The following is a 17,197-nucleotide window of genomic DNA, read 5'->3' on the forward strand; positions in this document are numbered from 1 at the left end:
GAACCGCTCTTTGTTCGGTTTACAATTTTCTTAAGATAGAGTTTTTTCCTGGGGCTCCCCCTGACTTTGAATTTAAAGTTTGCATCCTTTAGTGACGTGTTCATTTCTTGGGCTTTCATACACCACTCTTTGATTGTCTTCCTTTCATTTTTCGTAAGATCTTCTGTCACACGGAAGGGCAATCTTTCTCCTTTAGTGATTGCTCTTAACACTGTATTTTTGTCTTCTTCGTTTGCAAATCGGACTTTTATTGGTCGATAGCGTTTTTCATCTTCCTTCTCCTTCGAAAATTTTCCGATTCTTTGAGTTTCTTCAATCTTTATATTTCTTAAGCTTAGTTTCTTAGGTAAGACTTTTTCATTTAGATATTCTTCGTCGTAGATTTTGGTTGACTCCTCTGAATCTTCAGTGGATTCGCCAACACCATGAAGAATTAGATTGCACGCCGTGGATTGAATCTGTCGTTCCTCCTGTTTTTCCCTTCGAAGTACGTTTTCTATGTTTTTCTCGATTTGCCTCGACGCGACTGCTGCGTAGCTTTGTGATCTATTTTCTTCTTTCTTCTCAATGATGTCTTCCATCTTCTTTTCGATCGTTGCCATTCTGGTCTCAAAGCTATCCTTTATTTCGCTGATCATTGAATTGACGTCTTTGGACTTTAGTTGACTGATTTCTACGTCCTGGGCTTTCATTATATTTTCGCAAGCTTTTATCTCCTTTCGGAATCCTGAAACTGTTGATGTTTCACATGAATTGACCCGTTCCAATAGATCAGGGGTGATCACGACACAGTTTTGACAGACGAAAGCTCTCGATTTGTATGTTAGACATAACTGGATTTGATAGACGGGGAGCTTTGAACAAATGTAGTGTACGATTCGATTGCACTTTTTACATTCAAGTGTGTCTTTGGATCTTCCTTCTTCACTTGAAACACATTCAGATGGGCTGCAGAGGTCGTAAATTGATGCTGAATTCGGTTGTTTTCGTAGATTTTCCTGAATTTTCTCCGCCATCTTTACATCTTTTAACAACACATCCGTTCAGTTTTTATTTGACGATACGTTAAAAACGTATCCGTCATTTTGTATAAAATTTTCATCTCTACACTAAAATTCCTTTGCCACTTATCAAGTGAAAAAAGACCAGGACTTCTGAAAGTTAGGCAAGTTTATTAAAGATTATCATTCCCGGTTATCCTGGGGGAAATTAATTTTCAAAGATTTTGAAAAATGACAAGAATCTTAGTGTGGTAATGAGCAGTCAAAGACTATTGCAAATTAGGATAAATGCGAGTGTTTAGCCTAAATAGGATAAATCATCCTAACTAGGATAAAAGTTAGTCTGAATCGCAGACCTCTACAAAACCGCAGGTAGTATAGGTCTGCTTAATAATCTACCAACCGCTTTCAGATTCGTTTTTTTTTTAATTCGATGTATTTTACAGAATCTTGGCGAGTGTAAAGTTAACGCGAGTGAAGTCGAGTTGACTAGATTACGTCATTCTTATTTGCTCAGTACGATTGAGAGAATTATAAAAATCAATAAAGGCAGAAAGGCGGCTAACTCGCGTTAGCAAAACAAGATGGCAGAGGGGATATCTGAAATTCCTTGGACAGGAATTTTTTCTCTGCTAATCTGCAAGAAGTAATGAACAGAAATGGGACATACAAAATCAATGCCTCCAAAAGTTCATTTATTTGCCAATCGTGCAAAAAGAGTTTGACAAAAATTAAGGCATCATTTGTTGCATTGCATTGGATAATTTGGTGCAAAGGGTGAATCCTGAACACAAAACATTGGTAAGGATTATTTGTCTTGTGATGATTGACTTTCAACTATGAAACTGTGTGAACTGTGAATGTTGACAAGGAATATGAAATATATACAGACCACCTCCGTGTGCCATCTAGCCATGGGTGGATTAAAACCTTTATTAAAAGTCACTTCTTTTGTCTTTTGGTGGCATTCAGACTTTGAAAGCTTATCTTGCTTTAGGACATCAATATTCCAATACTCTGAGTGGGTTCAAGAAATTTGAAATAGGAAGGAACTCGGTCGAATTACATATGCGTCCTTATAGAATTAATTTATGCAATAAATTTTCGGGAAAAAAACCAGCAAAGATGGCAGAACATAAATAGATAACAAAATCGAAACAAGCTGCACAGTACAGCAGTACACTACAGTATAATGGTTAAAGATCGCTGATATTTTTGGTGTAACAGTTCAAGACTTGGCACAATGGGAAGAGGAATTGCCTACCAGGATTTGCCAAAAAAACTGTTAACTGGGGTGTAGTGAGAATTTAGGGAAATAAAATAATAAAGGGGGTTTGAAAATTTTGGCCAATCTGATTAATACAAATATGGTCAGTCCTGTTTAAAAGAATAAATGTGATTGATGATATGATATGATATGATTTCTTTTTCTAATAATAGTTTCCGAAATATGTTTATGTACACAAGTCAGCCCTTTTGGGCTTTGGTTCTATGTACATTTAAAAAATAAAATATCTAAAAAAATATCACCTTAGCGGTGATACAAAGGATAATGGTTGTTCCTAAAAGCTAAATAGTTAAAATAAATATAATGGGTTCTAAATAATATACTTCTAAATAAAATATAAGTAAAATGTAAGTATTAGCATAAGCTATGCTAAGAAAAATAAATAGACTTAACATAAAATATATAGTGGCATTAAATGTGCCTATTGGCATCAAGAATGTAAGTAAATGAAATTTATTGAACAAAGAGAAACAGAGGAAGAACTATTTACAGATATTTACATGGTATGTATGATTCCTCATGAAAGAGAAAAGTAAAGGGAATACAAACGACTTGATTTCGTATCGAAAATTAGTTGTTTATTGCAAGCATTTATTCTTCAATTTATCAGTGAAAGATGAGAGTGACATGTCCTGTTCGTAAATATTATTACAGTGAGCATTCCAGAATCTACATGAAAGACTGTTTAAAGGAAAGTATGTATTTAGATGGTTAATGAACATGCCTTGGTCACCTTGACGAGTGCCAAGGTCATGGTTATGGTTAGCGTCGTTTATGTATTTTTTGACATTTTCTGGAAGAGTCTTTTGTTTAAGTTTAAATATTAGCTTACAGCTTTCAATCTGGTAAAGTTGGTCAATGTGTAGAATTTTAGTATTTGTGTGATTTTGTATTATATTTTCAGCCTTATTTACAAGTTTGTTTATGTTTGTAAGGTGACTCAATGGTGATCCCCAGGCAAGGATACCATATAACAGGTGGGACTGAATAAAAGAATGATATAAATTACATAGGAGGGCAGGTGGGACTAGGAATTTAGTTGAATGTAATATACCTAAACCACGAGATATTCGTTGGGAGACCATCTTCATGTGATGATCCCATTTAAGTTTATTATCAATCATAATACCTAAATACTTAACCACTTCTTTGTTTTCTATGATGGTCCCTTGGATTTTCAGTTCAGGGGGTTCTTTATCTTTTCGGTTGCTGAAAAAAAGAAAGTTTGATTTATTTACATTAAGGCTAAGTTTGCTTGATACTAACCAATCACTGACATTGTTTAGTTCGGAATTGAGTTCTTCTGAAAGCAGTTTTTTATCTTTATTTTCCATGAAGAGGCACGTGTCGTCTGCAAATAGGACAAAGTAAAGTTTTTGAGAAGATTTTATGATGTCATTGATGTACAGAATGAAAAGTAGGGGTCCCAAGATAGAACCTTGTGGAACTCCACAGTCTATTGTTAGAGGGGTTGATAAAGAATTTCCAACTGATACACATTGTTTCCTATTGGATAGGTATGATTTAAACCAGTTGTTTGAGACTCCACGAATACCATAATGAGAAAGTTTTTGGAGCATTATTTCATGACTTACTGTATCGAAGGCTTTAGCTAGGTCAAGAAAGATACAACATGAGAATAATTTCTTTTTGAGAGATTGTGAGACTTTGTTTAGAAGATCTATCAATGCTAGACTTGTTGATTTATGTTTTTGAAATCCGTATTGTGCATTGTTTAAGATTTTGTGTTTTTTTATGAAGGAGTTGAGTCTAACATGCATTAGTTTTTCTAATATTTTATCGAAAATAGGTAAAATTGAAATTGGTCTAAAGTTTTTGGGTGTACTCCACCCTTATGTAAGGGAATGATCTTGTCCAACTTGAGCTTATCAGGGAAGATTCCTTGTGTAAAAGATGCATTAAAAATGTGGACTAGTGGTTCAGATATATACTCACCTAGATCTTTGACAACTCTTATTGGGATCTTGTAAATGTCTTCAGTTTTTTTCTCATCCAATGTATCTATGGTTTTACTTACCTCTTCAGTACTGGTTAGTCTGCAGTAAAAGCTATCAATGGGATTTTTCATTGATTTTATGAAAGTTTTGAAAGAAGTGTTTGTTTTCGAAAGTTTTCTGACAAGATCAGAGGCTACATTGGTATAGTATTTGTTTATGGTGTGTGCTGTTTTGTCTGAGTCTGTGATCAAATTTCCATCTTTAAGAATAGAGGTTGGTGTTAGGTCCTTTTTCTTTTTTGAAAGAATTAAGTTAACAGCATTCCAGTGTTTTTTGATGTTATTTTCATTGTTTACAAAGAAATTTTTAAAATAATGGTACTTGCTTCGTCGAATTTCGTGGTTGATTTGATTTTTTAAAATTTTGTGTGCTTTTTTATATTCTGGGTAACCGGTCTTGTAGTATTTGTTATTGATTTTACTTTTTTCTTTGATTAGTGCAATAATTCTTTCATTGATCCAAGGTTTGTTGTTGTTTTTAGATTTTTCTTTGAAGGTTTTTAATGGTAAATGATCGTTCAAGAGATTTTTAAGCTTTTGGTGAAAGAAATTGTATTTTTCATCAACAGTAACTAAGTTATCTAGTTGATTCACGAGATTGAGTTTTTGAAAGTCGGTTTTAAGTTTACCAGGATTATATTTGGAAAAGTCTCTTTTCTGTATGGTTTTGTGTTTCATTTCTTTTTCTTTTACTTGAATCTGTAGAAAGTTTCGAAGGTGATCTGAAATTTGACTTAATAGATTACCACTAGATATAGCTGTTGTTTGGTCATTGTAAAAGATATTATCAATAAGTGTGAATTTACCGTTGTCGTTGATTCTTGTGGGCCCTGTAATTTGAGGAATGAGTAAGTTTTGGAGCATCAAATTTAGGAAGTTTTCTGTTTCTTCATGTTGGTTGTATTTTAATATGTCAATGTTGAAATCCCCCATAATAATGACTTTTTTATTTTCTCTGATTATGAACTTGAGTATTTCTGCTAGACTATCAATAAAGTTATTGAAGTGATTACCTTTTGGATGTCTGTAAATTACACCGATTAAAATATTTTCAGTGCTGTTTATTATTTCGATGAAGAATATTTGAAATTCTTCAGTGTTGGAGAAATAAGAATAATTGAGTTCTTCTCTTACCTTGAATCTTAGACGATCTTTGATGAAGAATCCACAGCCAGAGTTCTGGGTTCTTCCTCTGATCAGTCGGAAGTCATGGTATCCCTGTAGAGAGTAGGTCTTTTCGTGTTTTGTTTTGTCGTCTGGTTCCCAAATTTCGCTCAATCCAATAACATCAAATGGATTATCTAGATGGCTAAGTAGACATGAGAGTTCATCAAGATTCTTGTTTATAGATCTGATATTTGTGTGAAAAACAGAGAAGGTACTTACCTGTTTGTTCTGAAGTAGATTAAATAGTTCAAAGAATCTATGATATGAGAAATTTACAATGATGCTGTTGTTGTCTTCAGAGTTAGGATCAGTTAATGTAAGGTTAGGGATGTCAATTCTTGAATAATCATCAGTGTGTTTAATGTTTGTAAAGTTATCTTTGATTAAGGAGTTGTAGTTTATTTGAGTTAGTTCATGGTGATCTAGTTCATGAAATGGAAATGTGAAGCATTTGTTACAAAACCAATGTTTTAAGTTTAATTTTTTAATTTCTGACTTTTTTATGTTTAAGCAATATTGATGAACAGGTTTGAAGCAAAGTGAACATTCTACTTTGATTTGGTTACATCTTATTGTTTTATCACAAAAGTTACAGGTTAATCTTTCAATGGCTTTCAATGGCTTTAATTTTATTATGTTTAATTGGAAAGCTTTGTTGGTAAGAGTGGAGAAAGGAAGATTTGGTTGGAAGCAAGGTGGACAGAAGTAAGGATAAGGTGATGCATCGAGGATCCTAAAGCACTTTTGGCTAAGTTTGAGGCAGGTTCTATGAAGCCAGGTATTACATAATTCGCAGTAAATACAGTCAGTAGGGGCTAGCTTATTGCATATGTGGCAAATGTAGTTTTCTACTAATAAAATTTTAGTCATATATTAGTTTGTGTTTTTATAATGGTCTTCAGTTTTGTAATCATTACTCAATGATTCATTAAGATCGTTCATTTTGTTGAGTCATTGGTTGATTGTTGATTTCGAGTTTTGCCACATCCTCTTTGGTTTTGATAACATGTATCTTTTTGCCTTCACCCCTTGAAGCTTTAATTACCCCGTTTGACGAAGTCCAAACCCATTTCATCCTCCCAGTGTTTTGTAACTTTTGTCGTGCGCATCTAAAAATTTCACCATTTAGTTGGGTTAAACTTTCATTGATGTAAATTGGCTTGTTTTCTGTGTATCCAATTGATTTTGCAGTGATTTTACTTTCTTTAAGTTTCTTCCTTGCATTGTAGAACGCGTTTCTTGATCTGCGGTTAACAAATTTGACAATGATGCTAGCCTGGATATCCAAGCTCAAAATTTAAGAAAAAACAAAATTTACCTCAACATACAAAGTTCTTAAATTATAGAGCTTGGTCTCCCTAGAGAATGAAAGTGAAAACCCATGTTTCCTAGCCAACCCAGGGCAGCAAAACAGAAATTAATAAAAAGCAGTCTTACAAGATCTAAAACTATTAAAAACATCCAAAGATTACACCAAAATCCATAAAAAAGTTTGCATGCATTATCATGACCAACCATGTTTTCTTGGAAAATGAACTTGCCTCTGTTTTCTTCTTTTTCATGTTTTCGTGTAACAGAAAGCCCTATCTTCACTAGCAGCTGGAGGACTATCCTATTTTTGCTTTAGAATTGCTCAACACCGTGTAGATTGGCCCTTACGGCTTTAGCGAAGTGAGCGCAAGCAAGCGGACTGCATTCTCATATGAGAATGCAAAACGCTCTAGGGAGACCAGGCTGTAAATCAGAACATAAAATATCTAAAACTAGACTGTGAAATAATTTACAGCCTGGATATCCAGGCTACAATGATGCCAGCTTTTTCGCCAATTCGTTGTCGGTGTGAGATATCAATGTCTGAACTCTGTATTGGTACATCTAATTTTGTAATAATGTCACCAATGATTTTGTCTGTATCCTCTTCCTTTTTGTAAGGAATCCCTTGAACCACACACATAGTTCTTCGAGTGTATTGTTCTTGGTCATTCACTTCTTGGCGGATGGTTTTCAGTGCATTTTGGAGTTTGTTGATTTCGCTTTTGTTAGACAGGATTTTTTGGTCATGTTCAGTGTCTTTATTTAGGAGAGTGTTTATTTGTGTTTTGTTGCTCTTTACTCTTCCATCGTGACTGTCAACTTCTTTTTGGAGATCATTGAATTGATAAGCCAAACCTTCCACGTTTGTGTCCAGTAACTTGACACTTTCTTGAAGGTTGTTCACATCGTTTTGGAGGGCTTTTAGATCTTGAAATAAGCTCTCTTGTCTGTTTAGTTTGATGAATAAGACATTCAGCTTTTGTTCATGGTTCAGGACTTTAAAATCGTCCAGATGTTGAACATTTTTAACTAAGGTTTCAATACTTTCATTTTGCTGTTTCATTTCGCTCGTAACTACGTCCGCCATCTTTGCCGCGATCGAAAAACTCGAAGAAAAAAAAAAATGGCAAAAGTGTAGTTGATGAAACTAGCAAAGTTTCATTGTAATGGCTGCATATATAATAATTTTGGTGGTGTATAGCAGTATAGAGCAAGTTTCCTTTAAAACGGATGTTCTGTAAGAAAGGGGGAGAGATAGAATTGGGTCATTCCAGAAAAAAAAATTACCCCCTAATGGATGACATCAATTTTTAAAATAAATTTTGGCACGAAATTCCAGGCAAACTTTAAAGAGAAAGTGTCGGAATTCCATGAATTTTACTTAATTTTGCATTAAAGTATTGGGGGATGGAATTCCATGATTTTTTTAGGTTACAGTAACGGTATTCCACTGTTTTGATAGGTATTTTGTAAATTTGTTACGGAAATTCCGGACTTTCTTGAAAGCAATTTGCTACGGAAATTCCATGTCGTCCAGTTTTTACAAGCTCTTATTTGATTTGATTGGTCGTTAACCAGTAATAAAACAATTTTGTTACTTTTTCTAAAGAACGCGTCAGTTTTATTACTTCAAATGACCAATTATTTAAGTATCTTATAAAAGTTCCATCTCATCTGATTATAGGGGTTGAAAAAAACCTGGGGTCCATACCCTCTGCGAACTATGTTTGCATAAACAGCCTTCTGACAGAGTCCCCGTTTCACTAATATTATATAATTCAAAAAGCTAACAAGATGTCATGGTTTCAGCCCACTTTTCAGGTGCCCCCATTGAGCATGGTGCCCCCAGCAATTTAGGTCCCCTTGAGAAATTGCTTTGAGTTAGGTAACCCCATTCAGCCAAAAAAAATTTTTTTGAATTGACACTTTTTGTTCTTTTGTCATTCCTAAAATCTTAATGATAGCGCGGAAAGCGCTCACGCATGAACGCTGCTAATAAGCTTTGTTGTTATGCTCTAAAGATGGCGGCTGTAAATCAAAACAACCACATTAGAAAAATATAGCAAAAGATGGCGTGATGGGAAACGAAAGAAAAATTGGATGGGAAACTAGGTGCTGAGGGTAAAAAAATTCAATAATTTGAAATATTTTGAAATATTCGATTTTCCATCAAGACAGCTAGGTACCCATAATAAATAGGTAACTCCAAAGAATTGCAAGGCATTAGCCCCCCTCTACTAACCTGGCCTAGGTGCCCTTCAGATTTCTGGGGTGTGATGGATGTGATGTGGATAATTTTAATATGGTGCAGTGAGAGCTACAGATCGAATCTGTGTTTGGCTGGACGCACCAGTCTTTATGATTAACTTTATAAAGATACAGTCTGTATGACAATAATTCTTTGATAAAAGCATAACAAGTGTGTGCATTTTGATAAAATCTGCTCGCAAATATCATTTTTTTAAGTCAGCTTATTTTAAAGCATTGCATGAAAATTGAAACCAGCAATAGCTCTTTGTCAGAAAAAATAACTATGCAGACAAAATTCTAGCCTATTTGGAAGGGTCTTTTCCATAATAAGTGTACTACTAAAGGGATAATCAGATGGTTTGTAATATTTTGCATGTGACTGTGAGATCCTTCTATTGTCTTGTAATAACCCATTTAAAAACATTTAAATTTTGATACCTCAATTTCGGAAAATTGTTACACAAAAACACTTTGAGGTTTTACTTGGTAGATTTTGCGGAAATTATTTTCACGGTTGCCACCCACTTTATGCTCAAACTCTTTCATATTCCTAGAGGCTTTTGAGGATTTTTAGTATAAAGATTGCATTCCGTGGAACTAATTTTCGCAGTACTCTTTAGACGATTTTATCGTCCGTTACAGTGATAGTAAAGGCGGGAAAAATGGCGGTATGGCGTTATGGCGGTATACGGAAAAAAAATCGGCGGGAGAGTTTCGAAGAAACGGACGATAACTCTTTGGCATAAAATTTTTTTTGCGGTTTAGCTTGGACTAACCAGTGAGACTGGTTAGTCGCTCCGTGGTGAAAACCGCCTAAGTTTAAAGGCCGAGCTTGGTTCAAACGATCAAAACACGCTGGTCATTGGGAAGAGACACAAGGACGATGGATCTATGGTTTTTCTGTGAAAATCCAGCTCATTATGGATTCTTTCTTCTTGGTTCATTTGTTTTATTGAGACTACAAGATAACTTAGTTTAAGGGAGTACTTTTTCCACAAGTATGCTTCTGTAGAAGCTGTTTTAAAATGATTTTTCAACAAGTCTACATACAGCAAAAAGACACAGAGAAACTAAGTAAGGTAAGTCAGTTTGTATATTTCTTATGAATCCTATGAATCACAGGCAGCGTTTCATTAGATATGTGAATACCCTCATATCTCCACTCTTAAAAAGTTATTTTCATCTGGTGTTAGCAGTTCTTTGACAACTTTGAAAAATGTCAAACAAAGTACTTATTGTCAATTGTGGACTTTAAAAGACTGCTTTTAACATACTTTTTGTTCGAACACTTTCACATTTTCTCATTTTGATTTGAATTGTCGACAAGTTCAGTTACCTAGTCGTACGTGTAAAAGTTATCAGATTATTATTCTAAATTTTCTAGGTAAGAATCAGAAATTCAGAAATTGGATGCATGGGAAAATATGGCAGTAATTTGCAGAGAGCACAATACAGAAATCAAATATTTGGCACAGCATCCTGGTTTATTATTGAGATTAAGACTTGCAATATTTCACGACGTCCTGGTATAATTTGAGATTATAAATTGCAATATTTCACTTCACGTCCTGATTTAATTTGGGATTATAACTGGGAATATTTCACTTGACGTTCTGGTACAATTTGAGATTATGACTTGCAATATTTCACGACGTCCTGGTATAATTTGAGATTATAAATTGCAATATTTCACTTCACGTCGTGGTTTAATTTGGGATTATAAGTTGGAATATTTCACTTGACGTTCTGGTAGAATTTGAGATTATAACCTGGAATATTTCACTTCACGTCGTGGTTTTATTTGGGATTATAACTTGGAATATTTCACTTGACGTTCTGGTACAATTTGAGATTATAACTTGGAATATTTCACTTCACGTCGTGGTTTAATTTGGGATTATAACTTGGAATATTTCACTTGACGTCCTGGTTTAATTTGGGATTATAACTTGGAATATTTCACTTGACGTCCTGGTAGAATTTGAGATTATAATAACTTGCAAATTTCACTTGGCGTCCTGGTTTAATTTAAAATTATAACTTATTTCACTTGACGTCCTGCGTACAATTTGAGATTATGACTTGGAATATTTCACCAACGCCCTGGTATAAATTGAGACTGTTACTGAAATATGTCATCATGATATGCAATTTTTCACTGACGTCCTGATATAATTTGAGATTATGACTTGGAAAAATTTACATCAGCCTTCTGGAATTAGTCGAGACTGTAATACAGTATTGTATTGACGGAAGACAGTTTAGAATCAATCTCATGTGAGCTTTGTGAAATGGAGCAAAAATTTGTATGGGTCCAGACTATTGTTTATCATGATTGAATTACCTATTTATCAGTTTTTGTAAATAAGAAATTTAATGTCATTTAAATCGGCCTCAAGGTTTTTACTAATCGGTACTTTTCCATTTTAAGCTAATTTCTGGGGATTTCTTAACTTTTCTCCTATTTCATCCTCATTTTTAATGTCTCTTTTTGGGTAGGAAGAAATTCAAGCTCAAATCAAAGCAAGATCAACATGCTGCAAAGCTTACAAGCTGGAACTGTTTTACTTTTTCCCTGCAAAAGTTATCATAAGATTTTTCATCCACTACTGTAAAAATTTTTATCAAATAATACAGGAAAGTCACAAATTCGAAATTGCAAGTATTTATAAAACTGTCAATGATTTGTATACATATCCTTTGTCTTTGAGCAAATGGTGGTGGGGACAGGTGGGGAGAATATACTATAGCTTTTTATTTACATGGACTTTAATATATAAAAGGGGTAAATATAAGGATATAATCCTCAGGCAAAAAAAAACAACAACAAATAAACAAACTTTACATGATTTGATGTTTTTTAAGAAATTTGTAAGGTGAAAGTTTAGATAGATATTCTTGTTGCAAAGAAATTACAAACTTATTAAAGAAATGACTGCTCATAAAAATTTGTTATTCTAAGAAAAGAAATTGTAGTTCCAAGAAAATATAAAAGGAATAAAAGGGAGAGGGTATTCAAAAAGAAAGATATCATTTCTTGGAATCTCAGTTTCTTTCTCCGCCTCTTTTTTTTTGTTTTGATTTTTTCGAATACCGAACACAGTTGGCCTCGCACACGGAAACTCCAATTCATACAATTTGAGCTGTTTTTGTATTTTGCGCCAAAATCGTATAGTCTAAGACTAGCAACTCTACCGACTGTAAACTCTTTTCGGCATAAAAAACCCGTTTGCGAATTTTCTTCGGCTTTGGGCTTTTTTCTTTGATAGTGATTCGTCTTAGACTATAACATAGTCTAAGTACTCTTTAGTGCTTTATTGTAAAAATTTCCCCAAAATCATTTTATAATGACCCCCCAATTTTATGAAATTTTCCTGAAAAATTCCCAAGCCAAAACCTTCATTCTCCTAGGGGTTTTTGGGAAAACCACCCAAAAATCACTTAATATTAACCTTCCCCATTTTATGGATTTTCTCCCAAAGTACCAACTCCCCTAGTCCAGGAGCTGGAGCTCAACTACTTTTTGCCTTTACTAATTCTGATGGGGGAAAAAGTCCCCTGCTTATTCCACCCACCCCTACAATTAAACACAACAGTAGACACCCAAAAACGCAAAAATTAGTTCCACAAATATTAGTTCCTGTAAAAAATATTGCTATTAAACTTGTTCTTGACCAGAGTGATTTATTCATCCATACTATATTGGCTCTTTTAGTTTAAAGTGTATTATAATTTCCTGGAATTCTAAAAATTGGAGAAGTAGAGAGATTATTCTGAATAAAAACAGTGAAAATCTTTAGATATTTCAAATATCAGAAAAGAGCTTGTTGACATATGCATGTGCTTGATTTGCTAAGTTCTCTCCTATTGTAGAAATAATTTGACTCACAAATATTCCAAAATAACCTGCCTGATTTCTTTCCAAAACGCCCTTTATAAATAAAATATTGGATGAAAAGTGAAAAAAGATTAAACCTCTTATCAAGAATATTTTGAAAATTATTTCTTTCTGTCACCAGAATTATTAACAACACAATTAGGTGTCAAGACACAAAATTTGTAAGCATCTTTGTAAAATACACTTACATGTTGATGCGTTTTTTGTATCAAAATAGATCTTCAATAAACAGACTGTACCTTTATGATAGACCTTTAGGCTAACGCTATGTTCTATTGAATATGGGAAATTACTTCAGCATATATACACAAGTTGTCCTCAGTTATAACAGGATAGATTATTTCATCTTAATAAAGGCAACAGCTGTAATTTATGCTGTAGTGATTAGTTATTCAATGGACCATCCTGATCACCTAACGACTATCATAAAGGTTGGTGAGTCCAGTCTAAACACAGATTTGATCTGTAGCATCATGCTTCACCTTGTCTTGATAATTTTCAGATAAATTGAAACAAACAATTGCCAAAAAACTCTGGTACTTTTTCTTGATTTCAGAAGAAATACACGTAGATCTGGTCAAGCAACATATTGTAAGAAAAAAAACAAGAATAGTTTACTGTATTATCAGAGATATCAAACTATCAGTTTTTGGCAATAAAAATCTTCTATATTTCCAAGTCAAAACAATTTGAATTGAGATAAAAGTGAAATATTTAAAGACATAAAAAATCAGGAATCAGCTCACAAAATTTTTACGAGTAATCTCTTGTTCATTTTTCTTATCTAATTATCTAAAGTTATTCTCATCCCCGCAAGGAATTTGACAGTAATATTGTGTTTGTTAGACCATGACTTCAATGGTCTACCAGCTCTTTTACCTTTAGAACCAGAAAATTGATCACACAATGCACAATTATCTTCATGCTCTTTGAGAGTTGCAAAGTTCAATTGAGGATGATACACACGGTATATGTTTTATTAATTTTAGACAACACTTTCCTGCAACGTACACGGTTTAGGTGGATATTTTCTTTATCCTCGTCCATATTAACATCAAAGTATTTGAATAAAATATCTTTGTAGCGAACAGCTTTTTTACATTCTCTGCCTTTATCTAATTTCCGAGAACAGATTCGACAAAGTCCTTCCAAGATTTTTGAATGTGAGGCATAATCCATTTCTCTGGTGAAATTAGAGTTTCGACAGGGTTAACAGTTCATATTCAGTGATGTGACTTCAATCGTTTTTTACTCCTATTGGGTACATCTAAGTAGATTTTTGTAGGCAAAAAAGTTGTTCAGTTTTAAATTACCTTTCCAACGATGTATAACATTATGGGTTTTGAGGAACTTGAAAAATCACTAAAATTGATGACGTCATTTTTTAATTTAAAATTGACATTTACTCTTATTGGGTACATTTTCTGAAGTTGGTATAGGCAAAAGAGTTGTTCAGAATTTATTTAGCTTTCCAACGATATATAATAAGACAGGTTTTGGGGTGACATATTTGTTTGTCAACAAATGCTGACAGGGAGTGACACATGATATTTGACACTTGTCTCCCTTGAAAATTTTGATTAGTTGATCATTCTTGACCTCTGTGCCAAATTTCATGCTTTTATCACAATTTGCACGATTCTTATAAATTATTCACTCAACTGACTCCACTATTTTGACAGTTGAAAATATTTTCAAAAATTAATAAATCTTGGCATGCACTGAGAGATAAGTTAAGGTTCCCTTACCAAAATACCCTTTCTGCAAGTATACTTGAAAGGTATTTCAAATATATTTTTTTTATACTTTCGATGAATGTAGTACCTTTTCCATATACTTAAGTTATACTTTCTGGAAGGAGTACAAAATAAGTATAATGGAAAAAATTTCCGAATTTTATACTTTTTATATACTTTTAGCTTTAAGAAGATAGAAGTATAAAAAAAGTATAGAGAGAAAATGGAAATTCGCAAAATTACCCGAAAGTTCATGTGTATTTTCTCTGTTTTAGACCTTGAAAGTTCGGAGTATAAAAAAAGTATATAGAGAGATTGTAAAATTCACCAGTTTCTGTATTTTTTTATTTTTTAGAGCTTTAAAAAGTTTGGAGTATAAAAAAAGTATGTTGAAAAGTTCCAGAAATTGGCGAAAACAAACTTTTGGTCACAAAGTATAAAATAAGTACAAATCAGACAAATTGTTATATGTTAAGAAAATTGTCCGAATTAAGAATTTTTATTAATATCCATTATGATAGTTTGAAAGTATGAAAAAAGTACATACGGATTTAGAAAATTAGGTTTCACCCCATGGTTGAATACTGGGCATTTAAGGTTTAAACCTCAAACTCTGACCCTCATGGAATAACTTAAGATGAAAAGTTAAGCCCTTGAAACACTTTTCAAATACATTCCTTAGTAGGTAGTTGATTTGAAATTCCTCCAGTCTTTTTAAAGAATAGCAACTAAACTTCTTGGAATTAATAAAATTTCATTGTTTACAACTCCGAAATCCGGTGGGATAAACTTCGCTGCAGTTTTCCCATGGAAATGAAATTTCAGGGTATTTCGATTCAAGGGAAAAAATTTCTTGCCATCATTTTCCAGTGGAAAGGTACCCTGGCCTGTGAAATGTAGTGGAAAACTGCACTGAGTCCACTGAATTTTGAGCTGTAAACAATATGTTTTGAATACCTAGAAGTGATAAGTAACAATATAGAGCTAACATTGGTTGATTTAACAAAGATTGATTTGCTACCAATAATAAGAATGTATGATAGTCATAAAATTAGATTGAAGAAAAAACATCTTGAGTGGAGAAAGTTGGTTACCCCATCAAACAGAATAATGAATACAAAAACTCACCAAAAAGGATGTACAACACTGACAATACTTGGTTTTGGCAATGACTTTACAATGTATTTGCTGGTGGATACACAAAGCATTGATAAAATCATCAAATCACAAAAGGTGTTCTTGACCCAAATCAATTACTTTCATCATTAAATTGTAAACAGCAACATTCATTTAATTAATTTATTTGAATTCTAATTATTGATATCTGTAACGATAGAAAAAGAAATGATATCAAAGTTTTAACACTCAAAAAGTTCACTCAAGTTCAAAGGCACCTAGGCTGTTTCAGTCTTAGTTTATTTGAATTCTAGTTATTGATATCTATAACAACACCCCTGTGTCACAGACCCGGTGGTTCCCCTGCCCCGGTGCAAAAAATAGGGCAAAAAATCGTCCCCGGTGGAAAAAGTAACCTACAATTTCAACCCCACTGGGAAATTGCTCAATGATTTCACCCCCATTGGAAATTGAATGGGAAAAATTACACTCCAAAACCATCCCCACTGGAATTTTTATGCTGGAAACAATAGATTTTTCTGTCTCCATTGGGATTTAGATAAAGATTTTCACCCCCACTGCAGGAAAAAGCTTCAACGGGGCACTGAGACAGGGGTGTATAACAATAGAAAAAGAAATGATCATAGCTCCAAAACTCAAAAATTCAAGTTCACAGGCACCTAGGCTGCATCAGTCTCGTACATTATTAAATATTGAAACACACTGACTTTGTTGTCCAACTGAAAACAGAAATATTACCTTTATTCTAACAAAATGGATTCTTTGAAAAAAAAAATATAATCAAAAGTCTGAACAAATTTTTTTCTATATTGGGCTTTTCAAATTTAAATATCTATATAAAGGGTGGGTATAAGATCTTTTTTACAGATAAAAAGTTCTCTCAAAAAGTATAATAGCCTCCTGCAAAAGAAGAAAATTTACACAGACCCCCTGGAAATGAAATTGAGTACCTCTTGGACAAATTTCACTTCTAATGCAAGGAGACTAGACAAACTACTTATATGCCGTGGTAATCAAACCAGGTCCCTGGAAATTCTTAGAAAATTATACTTCACTTTATTTCACCCTTAGAAAAAACGAATTAATTATCATCAGTACAAGATGCTTGGTCCATTTGAGAAAAAGCTGAATCAAACTTAACTCACTTGAAAATCCAAAGACTTTCCTTAGAACCTCTGGAAATCATTCTCAGAAAACCTGCTGGAAATTTTTGTCCACCCCATTGTATGAATATAAAACGGATGGCCCATTTTCTGCATATCAAAGTATAAAATACAAGGGTAAATATAATAAACTATTAATCTTTTTCAATTCTATTTGGAAAGTGTGCAACAAAATCTCCAGAATTACATGATAAAGAACAGCACACTTCTAATATATCTATCGTTT

This window comes from Clytia hemisphaerica, unplaced genomic scaffold (assembly GCF_902728285.1).
Source record: "Clytia hemisphaerica strain Z4C2 unplaced genomic scaffold, Clytia hemisphaerica genome assembly, whole genome shotgun sequence".
Taxonomy (NCBI): domain Eukaryota; kingdom Metazoa; phylum Cnidaria; class Hydrozoa; order Leptothecata; family Clytiidae; genus Clytia; species Clytia hemisphaerica.